General features: G+C 44.5%; 1 pseudogene; it reads right to left on the bottom strand.

Annotated features, from left to right (window-relative positions):
- Positions 1-3,632: 3,632 nt before the first annotated feature.
- Positions 3,633-4,791, bottom strand: LOC105714466 (protein NDRG3-like; annotated as a pseudogene).
- Positions 4,792-5,047: the final 256 nt, after the last annotated feature.

The raw sequence follows: 5,047 nt of genomic DNA, 5'->3' as shown, positions 1-5,047 counted from the left end.
TACCTCCCTTCCTTCCTTCCTTCCTTCTTTCCTTTCATTCTATCATTCATTCATTCCTTTTTTGTTTTGGTTTTGACAGAATTTCACTGCTGCTCAGGCTGGAGTGCAGTGGTGTGATCTCAGCTCACTGCAAACTCTACCTGCTGGGTTCAAGTGATTCTCATGTCTCAGCCTCCCAAGTAGCTAGGACTACAGGTGCCCACCACCACATCTGGCTAATTTTTTTTTGTACTTTTAGTAGAGATGAGGTTTTGCCATGCTGACCAGACTGGTCTCAAACACCTGACCTCAGGTGATCCACTCGCTTCAGCCTCTCAAAGTGCTGGGATTACAAGCAGGAGCCACCACGCCTGGCTGACACCGCTACCTTATTGAGATGATTATCAGCTAGTAGTAGTTATTGATTTTTTGGGGACTTAGCATGAATGAGGTGCTTTCTAAGCACTTTACATGACTTGATTCATTTAAATATTACAGCATCCCTATGGGATAGATATCATTATCCCATCTTACAGATGTGGGAACTTGGAACCAGTGTTTCAGTAACTTATCCAAAGTCCACAAAACAGTCAGTGGTAGAGCATGGACCTGACACAGTCAATCTAGGTCAGAGTCTGTGCTGTTTGACTGCTGTATTCCTCAGCCTCATACTGATTTTACTTTAAATTAGTTATTTATCTTTTGTTGGACCTGTACTCCTTGGAGAATTTTATGAAAGTGATGGGCCATCTCCTGTACTGACACCTCCACTCATTCCCTTATGCAGACCAATTCAGTGATAATTTAGCGAATTCCAGGAATCATGAGATCTCTTTTGCCTTAACAGTATATGAAGTTTTATCTGTATCGTTAATATAAATTAGTTTGAGCATAATCAGTTCTAGAAAATACTATATAAGGCATGACTATATGAATTATGAATGTAGATTTACATTACTACATATTTTTAACATATGAAAGTTTATGTCATTAAAAAGTCATCCTCGCTCACGCCTGTAATCCCAGCACTTTGGGAGGCCGAGGGGGGTGGATCACAAGGTCAAGAGATCGAGACCATCCTGGTCAACATGGCGAAACCCCGTCTCTACTAAAAATACAAAAAATTAGCCGGGCAAGGTGGTGCGTGCCTTTAATCCCAGCTACTCAGGAGGCTGAGGCAGGAGAATTGCCTGAACCCAGGAGGCGGAGGTTGCGGTGAGCCGAGATCGCGCCATTGCACTCCAGCCTGGGTAACAAGAGCGAAACTCTGTCTCAAAAAAAAAAAAAAAAAAGTCATCCTCAACATTTTTTAGATTGAGAGAAACTGGTTATCTTTTTCTTAACTGCAAAAACAATACAGGTTCATTTTAGAAAAATTACAAAGTAGGCCAGGCACGGTGGCTCACTCTGATAATCCCAGCACTTTGGGAGGCTGAGGCAGTCACGTTGCCTGAGTTCAGGAATTGGAAACCAGCCTGGGCAACATGGCAAATCCCTGTCTCTACAAAAAATTCACTGGGTGTAGTAGTGTGCACCTGTAGTTTCAGCTACTTGGGAGGCTGAGGTGTGAGGATCACTTGACCCTGGGAAGTTGAGGCTGCAGTGAGCCAAGATCATGCCACTGCATGCTAGTCTGGGTGACATAGTGAGACCCTGTCTCAAAAAAAAAAAAACCAAAACAACAACAACAACAACAAACATCCAAGCAGTTCAGGTGTGGTGGCTCATGCCTGTAATCCCAGCACTTGGGAGGCTGAGGTACGTGGGTTGTCTGAGGTCAGGGGTTTGAGACCAGCCTGGCCAACGTGGGGAAACCCCGTCTCTACTGAAAATAAAAAAAAATTAGCTGTGGGTGGTTGTGGGTGCCTGTATTCCCAGCTACTTAGAAGGCTGAGGTAGGAGAATTGCTTGAAACTAGGAGACAAAGGTTGGAGTGAGCCAAGATCGCACCACTGCACTACAGCCTGGGCAACAGAGTGAGACTCCTTTTTTCTTTTTTTCAGGTAACAATGAGACATATACAGCTTTATTTAATAATCTGTAAAAAGTCATACTCTGGCAGTGATGCATTCCTTATCTCAGCAGAAAGCAAACAGTGTGTCTGAAAAGCCCCTTCCCAAGCTTTGGAACTGTGTAACCCTGAGCTTACATTTCAACGCTCCCAAGAGCTGGGCTCTTTCTATGTGGCAGCTGGTATCCACAATTCTCTCACTCTCCAGTAATAGTCTCTGGCTGGCTGTGACTCCCTCACCTAACAGTAGACAGGAGGCTGAAAACAACTTTACCTGGACAGGGCTGCCTCTACAGATTGGCCCCTTCCTTCCTACAAAAGGGAGTTCATTGGATTAAGAATATTTCTGATGGCCAGGCACAATGACTCACACCTACAGTCCCAGCACTTTGGGAGGCCAAGGTAGGTGGATCACCTGAGGTCAGGAGTTTGAGACCAGCCTGGCCAACATGATGAAACCCCATCTCTACTAAAATGCAAAAATTAGCCAGGCATGATGGCAGGTGCCTGTAGTCCCAGCTCCTCAGGAGGCTGAGAGGAGAACTGCTTGAACCCAGGAGGCGGAGGTTGCAGTGAGCCAAGCTTGTGCCATTGCACTCCAGCCTGCACAACAGAGTGAGACTGCATCTCAAACAAAAACAAAAATAAAGACTCTTTCTGAGAAATGGGTTCTGTATTAATTTAATTTGGCTTCCATATGGCTGCTGGAATCAAGCTTATTACACATGATATTATGTTAATGGCTGTTCCTCTCCCCCCACCCATTTCTCCACCATCCACATGCTTTTTAAGCCACCTCTCTCCCCTTTCTGGGAAGTGAGGAATGGAGACATACTCTCATCATAGACCTAAGAGGCACTTCTTGTGGATATGTGGATGTCTGGTATCAGATATTGCAGCAATAGCAGTTTTGTTTTTGCAGAGCAGAGGCCTGGCATTTTGTTTTCCACCTTCCTGTGCTGAGTGAGTCCAGTAATTAAGCCACACTCACTCCTTAGAAAAAACTCTATGATGTATCAGAAACTCACTGATGGTTCATAGGCTTCCAGCAGAATATATTCCTCCCTTTATTTATGGAATAGTATACAGGAATTCATTTGGACAGAAGGAGCCTCTCTATGTAACAGGCAGCCTTCTACTATTGGTCACAATCAATCAATGGTCCAGGTAGTAATTATGATTTTCCACGTTTCTCAGAGCTGCTCTCTCCTGAAATCACTTTGCAAATCTTGTTTACCAATTTGCAAACAAAAGAGAATGCAGTGGCATTCTCTCATACCCAACCTAGAAATCTGTTCTGCCTAATTCCCTTAAAAAAACCATTGAGAATGCAAAATAAGTCCTTTTTTGTTTTTTGCAAAAGCATGTCTAAAACCACAGAACTATACACACACAAACACAGACACACATGCTCGCACACAGAGTCAGGATCAAAGAATCTTATCTGATACAAAGTGGAGGGAACACGAAAAAAAGCTGGCAAGAGAGGATCTGGGGAGATCTGATCAGCTAAAGTTGTTGGAATGTTACAGTATGGCATGGAAGTGGTTCTTGGGAGAGAGAATGATGAATCCAGGCTACTAGAGAGGGGTTCAGTGGCCATGCATGAGTCAAAGATAGTAGAGGCCAGTTTACTGGATGGACTTGCAATGGTCCAGGGGAGGAGCATCTGTTTAGCAGGACACCTCCATGGTCTGGTGTCTGTCCAGGACATCAGGGGACTCACAGGATTCTTAAGTTCCATTTGACTGATTGCTGGTAACAGACCAGCTGAAGGGACTTTCTCCAGAGCCAGTGTGGCTTGAGGTTGAGTGGGTTCGTGATCAGGTGAACCAGGTCATGCTGGCAGATGGTATGTAGCCCCTTCCCTGCAAAATGTACTTGGAGGCCTCGGTGAGCTTCCCAGGCTGAACTACCTGGGGCAGTCCCCCACAGTCTGCCATCTTTAGCAAAGTTGTATTTATAGGGTTCAGACGGGAATTACATTTGACCACAGCCTCAACTGCAGGCGAATTGTCCCCTACCACCAGTAAAGTAGAACACTTTAATGTTTTTAATTTGTTATCATTTTGGCCCAGTATAAGTCTTTCAATCTCCAGGTCTCTGCATCCTTTATAGGAATTCAAGAAGAGCTGCAGTTTGTTTTGGTTGATGTCTTGGGCGATAAGCATTCTATAGGCTTGGATCAGGTGCAGGTTGGCCTGTAACTCTTCCTGCCCAAAGTGATGAGCCAAAATAATGTCCACAACATTGGTTGTCAGGCAAGAGAGTTTGGAAGCGGCCCAGTCAATCCAGCCTTTAGTGCGAGGGTCAACATTAATGAGTGCAAGGCCTTCCACAAATTCTGGATGATTCAGTGCAAATCTGCTGAGGATGTAAGCTCCAGCTCCAACTCCAATTCCGATGATGCTTTTCAGGCTTAAGTGGGTAAGAACAGGAGGCAGCATTTCAGCCAGCTCATCCGTTGTGGAGTACTGATACCCTGTGGGGAAAGAGGGTGCACCTTCCTGCTCACCTGGAGCATTGATATGACGGACAGCAAAGTGCTGGATGATCTCTTGCATATTCTCAAAGTTAAAGAATGCATTGAAACAGGATTTATGGTTGAGGCCAATGTCATGATATGTTAGTATAACTGGTCTGTGTCCTTTGGGTAAGCCTCTTATAGTGACATGGACCACACCATGAGTTGTTTCTATGTCATGTTCCTGACAGTCAAAGTCCTGGAAATTTCGTGTACCATTCTTATCATTTAGAAGTGGTTTGATCTCTGTGAGTTGAACATCCTGAAGCTCATCCATGAGAACAGATGAGAGTAGAGGAGTCTCAAGAATAAATTGGTAACTCTGAGGCATGGGCGCCCACTGTCAATGCAGCAGCAGCAGCCAACCCTGTCTCAAAACAACAACAAAGTATAGTTAAGTAGAGAGGCATTCAATGCACACTCAATTCCATCTCCCCAACATGGTCTTCATTACATTGGTGAATCAACCCCAATTATGTGTATATAGGAGAAAAATTAGTTTTCACAGAGATGTGATCACACATTCCATGGAT

Source organism: Aotus nancymaae, unplaced genomic scaffold (assembly GCF_030222135.1).
Source record: "Aotus nancymaae isolate 86718 unplaced genomic scaffold, 86718_ANA_hifiasm-v0.15.2.pri h1tg000018l, whole genome shotgun sequence".
In the NCBI taxonomy this organism is placed as follows: Eukaryota; Metazoa; Chordata; class Mammalia; order Primates; family Aotidae; genus Aotus; species Aotus nancymaae.
This window is presented reverse-complemented; position numbering and strand designations above follow the sequence as displayed.